The following is a 12,954-nucleotide window of genomic DNA, read 5'->3' on the forward strand; positions in this document are numbered from 1 at the left end:
TTCAATTGAAGTTCATTATCTAGTCTACAATTCCCAAATACCATAAATTTAGTTTTATCCAGATTCAGAGATACTATATTACTGTCACACCATTTCTTTATCTTCTCAAGTTCCTGTGAAACCCGTCCAGAGAGTTGTTGTAGGTTTTCACCCGATGCCCATATGGTCGTGTCATGCTTTGTTTTAAGCATCCATCATTTCTCAAGCATTTGCTAATAATTTTAGTACTTATTTTCCTCATATGAGAACCCAGAAAGTGAATTATAAGGCAGACAAATGTGTGGATTAGGAGCTAATCCTCCCACAGAGCGACTCAGTGGTAATCCCTATAATCTCTAGCTACAGGGGATTATCCATCTGGATGACTACAACAAACTAAAGGATTTAACAGTAATTTAACAACTTGATTAGATACATTTTCACCCTTTACCATAACCTTTAGCTCTTGGCCACCTGAAGATGCAGTTGCTGCATCCAGATGCTTCTCGGGTTTGACGCTGTTTAAAACATTTTTCAATTAGTGCAAATATGGAGTCAAAGATCTATCAGTGTTTTGAGGGACTTCCAGGTAACAAACATATTTAATTCTATTCTGGCTTTTTAGTGAATATATCCCATGTGGACATATGGCCTAAAATGGCATGTTCACATATGTTTTGTTTTGTTTTGATGGCTTTTTGGTCATTGTTAGCTGCCATTAATGACACAGAGCTCTGTTCTCTGTAATATTTCTAGGGATTTTTTAAACACTGTCAAAGAGGTTTTGTTTTACATGCACCATGAAATGTTCCCTGTTTGGCTCACAATAGCTGATTCTGACATGTTCACACTTATTATCCTGAAACTGTTCATTGGGAAAACCCAGAAAATGTAATTAAACAAGTAAATAAATAAACATTCTGTCCACTGGCTGTTTTAACACTATGACTGCAGGCTTTCATCAGCTTTGGACCTCCTCATATAATCTACAGATGGGTGACTAGTTAAAGGAAAAACCTGAATAAATGTGTGGTCTCTTCCAGGATGGCAATGCCCCCATCCATGGGGCATGAGGGGATGATAAGTGTATTAAAATGATATCACTCTGGCTTTCACACAGCTCGACCCAGTTGAACACCTCCACCACTACCATCAAAACATCAAATGAGGGATCTTTTGGAACAATAGTGTTCATTACTGCAGAAGAGTTCAGAGACTTGCAGAATCAATGCCAAGGTGCACTGAAGCTGTTCTTGCAGCACATGGTGGCTCAACACTTTACTAAAATGTTCTGTGCTGGTTTTTCCTTCAGTTTGTCACCTGTCTATAAAATTCGCACTATACAAATCCAGTGCAGGCCCTCTCTGATACGAAAGTGAGGTAACTACGCTTTGTTTAGGATGGTCACATGACTTTTTGTGTGGTGAAGCAGGGCATTGATCATTCCACAATACTCCTGCTTTGTGTAGTGTTGTTCAAGCCTGATTTCACTACCTACGCTTGGTCTTCTTTTTGCTGATTGCTGAGTGTCCTTATCTTCTTCTGACACATTTATATCTTTTGAAACTGTAGCAATGATTAACCAAGTGTTTGTCTCAGCCATGATCCTTTCCTTACCTTAGTCCACCTGTGTATATGGTGATAATATCATTAATAATTGTATCAACAGACAGAAATGTTGATACAGGCCAATTCTCCAATATCTGCACATATGATTTATGCATTTTGACCAAATGAAGTCTTTCTTCCAGAGAAGACATTTTTCCATGGGTTGATGTGTCCCCAGCAGCCTGGTGCCCTCACTCACCAACTGATAATTGCTGGATTTTGACTGCAACACCAAACTGCTCTCAGCCCGTAGCACTGTCACCACCAGTTTCACACATGTTTTTACTGAACATACATGCATTCTCATAACTCTCCGCTGTTTCTGCCTGTCACTGTCCCACACACTCAGTGAGGCGCACATACTATCAATCCAAACACTGAAGAAAGCAGGTCACAAGGAGTTAGTGCACAAGCTGCTTCCTTAGCACCAGGGGAAGCTTGGGAATCCTGTCACATGTAGATGAGATGAAGCCAGCGCACCAACAGACGCTGATAGACACATTTAAACTCTTTGTGCAGGATTATGAGCACTGCTTGTTCACCTCAAGGAACATTGGTGTTCCTGATGAACTTTACTAATGACAGACCTGCTCAGCATGGTGCATGAATGTAATGTTATCTATCTATCTATCTATCTATCTATCTATCTATCTATCTATCTATCTATCTATCTATCTATCTATCCATCCATCCAAACAGAAACACATTATGATATTATAATATCAGGGGACATTTCCATGTCTCCAAATGTCCCCTTAAATTATAAAATCATAATGCATCTTTGGGAAAGTTGCTCTCATTGGCCAGAGCATCACCCTATTAGAAAAGTGCCACCTTCGCTGTGCATGTGACTTAGCGCTGCAGATGGCTGCCACGGCTGTGTATATAACATACTTGACCAAATAAAGTGATCATCATTATCAAACCCTATCCCTTACCCTAACATTTAACATAACACCTAACCTCAATGTGATCATATACATCCCCACAACAAAATAGTAATGCCAGGCCACCTGTATGCACACACACACACACACACACACACACACACACACACACACACACACATACATGATAATATGTGATAATATTGCCTAAAGGGAGCATGTATAAAGTGAGAAGAATTGGCCCTAACACAGAGCCCTGTGGAACATCATGACTAACTTCAGTTAGGATTTGAACCAACTTAGTTCAGTTCCTTTAATCCCAATAACATGTTCAAGTCTCTGTAGTAAGATGCTGTGATCAATGGTGTCAAAATCGGTCTATAATTAGCTACTGTAGGACACCTGGGTCAAGAGTAGGCTTTTTGAGTAGAGGTTTAATTACTGCAACTTTAAAAGCCTGTGGAACATAACCTGTTAATAGGGAGAGGTTAATCACATCTAGTATGGATGTGTTGATTAGGGGAAAGACGTCTTTGAGCAGCCCGGTCGGGATGGGGTCTAAGAGACATGTTGATGAATTAGATGAAGCATTTGTTGAGGTCAACTCAGAGAGATCTATGGGAGAGAAGTAGTCCAAGTATAAATGAGGTCTCACAGATGTTTCTAAAGCCATTGTAGTAGATGACATGTCTGTAAGAGTTGTGGGAATGATTTGATAATTTTTTTTCTCTAATAGTTGTGATTTTATTTGTAAAGAAGCTCATGAAGTCATTGCTGCTGAGATCTAAGGGAATGTTAAGCTCAACAGCACTGTGGCTCTTTGTCAGCCTGGCTACAGTGCTGAAAAGAAACCTGGGGTTGTTCTTATTTTCCTCAATCAGTGATGAATAAAATGCGGTTCTGGCACTATGAAGGGCTTTCTTATATGTTATTAAACTATCTTTCCAGGCTATGAAAAACTCTTCTGACTTAGTGGAGCGCCACCTCCTTTACATTTTTCGTGATGCCTGCTTTAGGGAGCGGAGCTGCGAGCTGTACCACGGGGCTAGCCTCCTCTGTTTCACTACCTTCTTTTTCAGAGGGGCAATGGTATCAAGTGTATTACGCAGGAAGGCTGCAGTACTATCAACAAGATTATCAATTTGTGTGAGTGGGTTTATTTAGTTTGAGAGAAGCCAACTGAGTCTAATAATGAACAGAATGCATTGTTGAGGCTGTCATTGTCGGCATCTACATGAATATTAAAGTCGCCTACTATGATTATTTTATCTGTACTAAGCACTAAATCAGACAGAAAGTCTGAGAATTCACTTAAAAACTCTGAATAAGGAGCAGGTGGATGGTATACAATAACAAACAGAACAGGCTTTTGAGTTTTCCAGTTTGGGTGTGAGAGACTCAGGGTGAGACTTTCAAATGAGTTATAACTATGTTTAGGTCTAGGGTTGATTAATAGGCTTGAGTCAAAGATCGCTGCCACGCCACCACCTCGGCCTGTGTTTCGAGGGATGTGACAGTTACTGTGACCAGGTGGAGTGGATTCATTTAGGCTGACATATTCTTCCTGCTGTAACCATGTTTCAGTAAGACACAATAAGTCAATGTGATGTTCACTTATCAAATCATTCACTAACAGAGATTTAGATGAGAGAGATCTGATATTTAATAGTCCACATTTGATTGTCCTATTACTTTCTACTATAAGAGGAGTAGTCTTAATTTTAATTAGGTTCTTATGAATAACTCCTCTGGAGTTGATTTTTGAATTATTTAATTCAATTCCTTGGAAAAACCGTGGGCTTTGAGGTACCTTTATGGATTTTTTTATTGACTGCCAGATGTTAGTGAGGGGGTTCTGAAGGTTGTCCACTGGGTTCTAAGTGTCTTTGTCTAAGTGTCTAAGTGTGTACTATAAATGTTTGACTGGAACTATGGACAAGTCACCAGTCAATCTAAGCTATATGTCTTTGGACTGTGGGAGGAAGCCAGAGTACACGGAGAGAACCCATGCAGGCACAGGGAGAACATGCAAACTGCACACAAAGGCTCCAGCCAACTGGTAGGTTCAAACCCAGAACCTTCTTGATGTGGGGTGACAGTGCAAACCACTGTACCACTGCGTTGCACTAGATCTAGTGATTGCATTTTGGAGATACAGTAGATGAGAAAGAGTCCTGGGATCTACTGGTTATACTAGACTGGCATATGAGTAGGTCTTTTGACTAGATTTTGTGATTTGTTTGGTCTGGCTTGACTGAGTTTAGGAGAGGTACCTGAGCATCCTGCAGGAACAACTAAGATGAGCCATCCTTCTGCCTATCAGGCCAGTATGGGGATTTCTGTGACTACAGCATACTTCAAACGATAGCTCATGGTCCAGGTTTTTAGTTGAAAAATGAATCAATCCCAGTGAAAACATGGACATTCCATGTGTTGCATCTCAGAGGCATTAGAGGTGTGCCCCTTGGGGCCTATTTAAGTTGCACTTAGAGTTAATGTGGAAAGAGAATTTGTACCTTGCAGATGTGACATCTGAAGTATCTTTTCAGTTTGTGATTTTAGGGCTGTATTTCTCCTACTTATTCCTGCCTCATCTATGCTTCACATGACGGAAAACATGGTTCCTGTTTGCATTCATCCAATGGACTTTGAAATAAAAAAGAACCTGAGAAACCATGTTGCCCATAAATGGTCAAAATGAATATAATGCCATTTTAAAACCTGAGAAAGTTACATGTTGAGTCCATATCTATAGTAGGAGAGCTGCTGTGAGTGAAACTCTGCACAGCTGTGCCATCACCAGTCAGGTTAACAACAGCTGATGAGCCTGTCAAGTGTGGACTAAATGCAAACACCAGTCAGAAATGCAGGTAAGTTCAAGTGACATCAAACACAGCTAGAAGCTGGAACACAGTCAGTCACACTGGAGGTCTCTGAAAACACGCAAGAACGAGAAACACACACACACAAATGAAACCAAAATCTTAGCTTGTATATGGCAATACAGTCACTTAGAGTCTCTGAACACCTGAAGACTAACAAAACAAACCCACAGCTTGCAGCTGGTAAAACCATCTCTTTGAGTCTTTACACACAAAACTAGAACAACCTGAAGGCGAGTCCCAAAATCAGGAGCACAGTCCAGTCCATAATCTTGGCAACATGAGTAGACAGCGACAAGGTGTGAAGCACTGACGACAGACCAACAATGACTGGCTCATGAAGCTGGCCTAAAAAGCAACTTGGTGACTGGACTTGATTGATTCCAACGGTGTTCAACTCTAAAATTGGTGGCAGCCAGGCATGCCAAAGATGAAGTTAGATAAAATAAGAGCCTGGAACCAGGCAGAACAGTCAGTGGGATGACAGAGGGGATAAATGCAAATAAATACATGGTGTTGTTATTTATCAGTCAGCCAAACTAAAGTCATCTGTGTGTAAGATAATAACAGCCACAGTGATGGCAGTCAGCAGCTCACTACAGTGTTATAGAAACGGAAGTTACTGTATGCTATTATATCTGACATGGCCATATAACGATAACCAAGAGATTGAAATTGATTTTGCATGAATAAAAAGCTGGTTGCAGGTAATATAACGTGCACACCTCTACTATGGCATATCCCTCTTCAGCAGCTCAGCTGAAATAAAATAAAGGGAAATAAAAGAAAGGACTAACTTTGAAATACTGACTTGAATTAGTTTAGTGGGACGTTTGAGCCACTGGGGTGGCTTACATGAAGTTCCTAAGTTATATAAAGAACTGGGGTGCATGTTTTTGCAGAATGCGAGTTGTGTAGTTTGTGCTCCGGGTGGAAACATTCATCAGGGTCAGTAGGAGAAGTGACACTGACTAATGTACATAGGGATACATCAATACTGTTTTAACACCAAGTATTCCTTTTCGAGCTGCTGGAGTACTATGGCATGTATGACAAGATAATATTTAGTGTGTACACAGGAGGCTATGTGGAGTCTGTTACATGTCATCAGGTGATGTCACCACAGTCAGCTGGGGCTGAAGACTTAAATGTTACAAAAGCAAAAATAAGCAAAGGCTGTTGAGTTAGAAAGCAGTGACCTGTAGCTGCTCCTCACCTGCTGCCCAATAGAGCATTATTGTATTTCTAGCATAAAACAACCCAGTCTCTGACAGAACTACTGGCAGTCAGGTTGCACTGTGGGTAATGTAGGCACCAAGTTTTGACCTGGAAAAAGAAGATGATGAATATCAGAAATGACCTTGGTGTTTTTGTGGCATTGATTTACATTTTTTTTCCAACTAGTTCTCCAACCTATACCACAATATATGCCCTTTGTTTGTACCCTAGGGCAGGAGTTTTCAACCAGTGGTTTGCAGCCCCCTGGTGGTCTATGAAGGTATTGCAAGTGGTCCCTGACCATGCCTAACCACCCTGATCAATAACGTAGTTTTACTGTGGGAATCTTTATTTTAATTTATTTATTTTTTAACACATCTCCATGTATTACCTATTGTTTGTGAATAATCAAATTCATGCAAATATGTGTTCATCTGCCTCCTTTCACACTTGGTCAATTTCTGTGTGAAGTAGTTCCTACTCTCTTTTTAAAAGCTTCAAACTGTTGAATGCAGCCCTCTCCTGGACTACACTATACTTACACTCCTCATTCATCGGAAAAAGGAGGTTGTGCTTAATCTAATAAGGGGTGAACATAAATTTGATTCTCGAAAATGAGAAAGCTATTGGCAAAAATGAAAAAAGCACCCTTGGCCCATATTACTGCAAAAAACCTAAAACTTAGATGTAAATGCTTTTGTATCTGTCCAGAGGACATTATCTGAATAAGGCATTCATGTTACAGCCCTGTATCTTGGTGTGGACAAACACAAAAATGTACACATTTAGAAAGGTGAAGGTAACTTTCAGGATCAAAATAGTGCCCGGTGAATCCACCCCACAACAGTGGTCCTCAGGTTCCTTCTTAGCAAGAACAATGGTCCCTGGGTCACAATTAGTTGAAAAGCTCTGCTCTAGCATGCCCACTGGATTGTACCAGTCATTGCCATGGTAACTGGAGGCTAATAAACGAGGTTAAGTTTGTAGAACGGTCACTGGTCTGGTTAGGTTTAGGCACAAAAATGACATGATCAGTAACACTGCATAAATGTCAATGTTTGGAAATAAGAATATTTTGGCACAATATCACAATGCTTCTTTTGTATTTTCTATGTTTGGAAATAAAAATATTTTGTCACAATATCACAATGCTTCTTTTGTATTTTTTAAATGTCTGTAATATTTTGTTCATAGTGTATTAAGACATGCAGATTTCAATAGGGTAGGTTCAGCCACCTCTCTTTTACAAACGTCCTGTTACATATTCACACCTGGAAGCTGCCCGGAACAACCACAGACTGACCTGTGGCCACGGGGACTGAATCAGTGAATTCGGGTCACCAGCTCACTTCTCTAACCTTTAGGCCATCACTACTTATTTCAAACGTTCTCAAAGATGTGTACACAGAGAACCACTGAAAAATCTCTAGTTTTAGCTGATACAATGTAGGGACCATAAAATTGTTGCCTGAGCATTATTACTCCCAACCCACTGGGTTTAATCTAACATCTTTAATGCCCTCTATGTGTGGCAAAGTTAAGATTTCTCTTAATTGTCTTTGTAATAAAAGGCGATTGTTATAGTTCATGAATAATAACCTAACAAAGATAATAGTGATTTATTTTTCATTTGTGGGGTAAAACAAGAGAAAACTAAACAAATAACAACAAATTAAACATTGGAAATTTAATCCCTAATGTGGCTGAGACTGCATCACAGAGAATGATGGCTATAGTAAATATATTTTTCATAAATGCACATTTTTCCCATGGATTTCAATATGACAAGTCACATAATGTGTATGCAACCATTTGCATTTTCCATGGTGGTATATCAATATGAAATGTATGCAAACTATCTGAAACACAGACACACTCACACATATAGTACATATACACTTTGAGTGACAGAACACCACATCCCTTATTTTATAAACCTTTCCCATGGCTTCTTGAGGAAAAAAGCCCACGGTGCCAGCTCTCACACACCACTGGATGAAGCTCCATGGGTTTTCAGCAGCATTACATCCGAGGTTGTTCTCTGTGAAAATCTGTTGGTGAAAGATAATCCTACAGCAGATGCTGGTTGTTAATCCTCAGTGCACTACTGCCATCAGGAGGTTTCAGGGGAGATCACATTGAGCTGGCTACTTTTACCACGCTGAATTTATACAGACATTTTGACATTCATACCCCTAAGCTCTAACACTAACCCTTCACTGAAGAGGTTATGGAATTCTAAAGCCCCCACAGGAATCCCTACATGCCACAGTTACAGTATCATTACACCCTAAAATGTGGGCATGTTCTGATACTATTCACTATTATTCAGTGAGACACAAACAAGCCCAAAGGCAGCACTGTTGAAAAAAAGGGCTAAGCTGCAGATGATTGTACCTTAGGTGACTTTTACAACCATGAAACGTTGGTTGAGATATGGTGCTCTGGACCAGGTGTTGGATGGACAGACTGACCAATAGATATTCCAAGCATTAGATTAGGAAACATACCTGCACATTGCATTATTTTTTATGCAGGTGGAGAAGTTCAATAAATTGTACAGTGATGCAGCTGTGGTTAGTTTATGTTGCTTTTTGCTTTTATTTTTATTACTGCATAAAATTAAATTCTCATATTTTATGTTAAAATATGTTGGGTTTTTGTACCACCCGTTTCCGTTCTTGTACTTTTATTTTGGCGTTGTTTCCTGTTTTTGTTTTTTGCCTCTGTGTGGGTCTTTTTATGTAATCAGCACTCATTCTTTGCACCTGTTTTCACCCTATTTAGGCAGCTGCCACCCACCTGGCAGCTGCCAAGTTCTCGATCTATGCTCGGACTTTCCAGCGTTCCTTCTAGTACCTGTATTCCCTGTTATGATTACGGCTTGCCTGTGACTACCAAAGATTGCCTGGCCCCCTCTGTTTTGGACTGGTATTTAGCTATTGGCCTGTGTTCCTGACCTTAGTATGTTTTTTGGATATTTACGTCATTGTGGTGATCACTTTGTGACCACAATAAAGAGACTGTTTTCCCTTTCCACTCGTCTGGTGTTGTAATAGAGTCCACCAATTTATCTGGTTGGTAGGTGTAGTGGGCACACCTGACAGAAATACATGATATTTCAATGTACTTCAACAGTTTTTATGACCTTCTTTGTCTTTAAATACATTTCCTTGCATATGTAAAGCAGGCTGGATGTGGTTTGTACCTGAAACCCACTGTAGAAACAAACCTTGACGTTTCAATCCACCTGCATGAAATATCTACACTTGAACTAATCCAACCCATGCAAGCCATAAGATTTGATCAGTGTGGTATGTTTCAAATAGGTAAAGAGATCAGTCATGTAAGAAGAGTTGATAGTTAATTTTATTATGGGTTCATCAATAGTTATGGACATATAATCAGCTCTATACATTACAACATAAGATCAGAAGAGCATGACGGGTCACTGCAACAGAATTTAATAGTTAAAAAAGATCAATAAATAAGAGCATAAATAAACCAAATACGTTTTCAACCTAGATATAGATTCATAAGTACTAATATTGTGTCTGCATGCATCATAAAACACCCTCAACCGTTTTCTGTACAAAAACACAAGATATTGGTTGCAGGTACAAGTGGAGAATTAATATATAGAATGACTCTATGAGGCTACTAGACCGTACTGAGGAAAGGCCCGACAGAGAAAACAAGGACTCAGGAAGCACTTTATAGAAACCTCACACACACAGTGCACCTTTCATTATGGTACTACAGTATATACATATGAAATGCATACACACTTCTTGAAACATAAGAGTCTTGCACGCACGCACACACACACACACCTTTAATAACAAAACACCATGTCTGGGAGACCCTGATTTTATAAACTTTTCAATATCTTCCTGAGGAAAAAAAGCCCACAGTGCCAGTTCAAGCACTCCACTGGAGTTCCATGGGTTTTCAGCAGCATTACATCCAGGGTTGTCCTCCGTGGAGCTCCAGGACTACCACTCACTTGATTAGAAATTTACTTAGTTCAGGATTTATTTCAAATTCCAAATTAAATGAGTTTTGTTTACTGATGATATTACTATGCTCTTACCACATGAATACTAATAAGAACTAATGAAAAAATGGTAGAAGTTGCAAAATAGTTTTCTTAAATATTAGAATGTCAAATTTGATTATATAAAAAAGAACCCTTATGCTGAAGATAACACCTAAATATTATAAAATGTAATTCCCTATCCACATTTGAAAGTATAGTGATTGGTGAAAAGCTGAAAAATATATATGATTTTCATATTAGTTTTTTTTATTATACTTTAATGTCCGGGAAGTGAACATACTGTACACTATGTCATCTTGCATTTTACTGTTGTCATTTTAATTCTGTTAAGTTTTGAATGGAAATGATTTGTCAAAGGAGTTTAATTTTTAATTTTGGTGGTAATTTTGCATGTACAAAGTTATTTTAAATTGCATTTTAAAATGTTCACATTTGACAAAAAAAGAAAAAAAAAGAAAAATCAGTGTGATTAAGATTTAGTTTCAATAATGGCAGCCCTGATCCTCCACTGCTGTTGTTTTTCTGTTCTAGATGTGTCACTTTCAACACCACGAGTTCACAGTTTGGCCATATTGGCAGCCATTATTCGTTTCCAAATAATAAGCCAGTGGTTCTATTCTAATGTGGGTCAACATGTCTCAAGAGTCATCAAGATCTTCAACTAAGAGGCTTCCAGAGCCTAAAATAGAGCACAAAAGATCCACTCTGTGCAAATCTTCTCCTGTTCACACTGGGGTCATGTTGTTACTGCCTTACTGTTCCTCCCAAACACACACACACACACACACACACACACAGTAAGCTTGCTACTGGAACATTAAAGAAATGATTTGGTAAATAAAAAAAAAAATCCTTCAGCATCTATATGGCCCCTTCCATTTGATAAGGATAATGAATATGGCTCACTGTCATTGTCACTGTCATTAGCATTTAAACACAGAGGTAATCAGATCATGTACAAAATTACACCACCTCCCCACACACACACACAACTAATCTTTACAAAAGAAGAAAATAAATATGAAATACTTTCATCAACAACACATCATCATCAGCTGTAGAATTCTGTGACTTCTGCTTAATTTCAAGCTTGTTAAACTGGAGAAATGAATGGCAGTCATCACAATAAATGTTGGCATAAGTAGTAGTAGCAGTATAAATGGCATTATCACAGATAAACAACATGAAGTGGCTCTAAGAAAATCATCTTGTCCCCAGAGATGCTTCCTTGTCAGGCTGAAGCCAGGCCTGGCCCAGCTGTGGAATATGAAACCCAGATGGCGTTGGAATGTCTTCTTATGGCACATCACTGTCTGATCAGAAAGTCTCAAGTGTAGCAGTAACAGACAGCGGCTTCTCAGCAGCACTGAGTATTAATTCACATCTGTGACCAAGTTCAGTCCTGCTCTTCCTGTGTTCACTGTAGATGTCTCAACACAGAATGTGGTGAATCCTAACTTAATAAAGAAGTTTGGTGTGCTTTTTAATTGCTGTTTCTTTTATCGTGTAGTCTACGATAGTAACAAGAAAGCAGTAATGCTAAACCATCAGCAGACACATGATCCACTAGCTTTAATTCAGCTGAAGGGAACTATCATGAGCTGCTGATGCAGCTGTCGTCGCAAAATTGATTGCTGTTTTTACGTTGAACTGTGATATGTGAAATATCTCTGTAAACTACTAGCAACTTTCCAAATATCCAAAATGAAGAACATCTGTCTAGCTTGCCTTTTCAGCTCAGCATATGCTGGCATTTTACTTGCTAATGAACCACCAAAGGTTGATGCAACCAGGACCTTGGTCACCAGGGTTTAATTATCTGTCAGTAGCATTTGGAACTGGGTATTATACTCAAAACTGTCTCCTGAAGCTAAAAACAATTGCAACAATGTAGAATAGGTGACATAATACATAGTAGGCATTAATGTTAGGCTAACCTCAAACATGATCTCATCACCAAGTAATGACTGTCACATTTCATAATTGGCCGAAGATGCAGTGTAGATTAAACTGGGCTCATGTCTCTACAGCTCACTGGCTCAGTGAATGTACAACTGGCATTCGGTGTCGAACTGGGACAATTTGTGTCATTTTGTCCAGGGACCTGTGAATTACGAACCTCCTGGCCCCTGGAAGCTTGTTTGGCAAACACCGAATTAGCAATGGTTAGATATATACCAGTTTTTGTCCAAATTGTGTGATGGCTGTCTACACAAAGAGAAGTATGGCTTTGCCTGTCTTAATATTAGAAAGGGCTTTTCATTGTTTTAATTGCAACTAGAAGAGAGACTCCATCAGATTAATAGTACACTGCATATTT

This window comes from Monopterus albus, unplaced genomic scaffold, assembly GCF_001952655.1.
Source record: "Monopterus albus unplaced genomic scaffold, M_albus_1.0 scaffold367.1, whole genome shotgun sequence".
Lineage (NCBI taxonomy): Eukaryota > Metazoa > Chordata > Actinopteri > Synbranchiformes > Synbranchidae > Monopterus > Monopterus albus.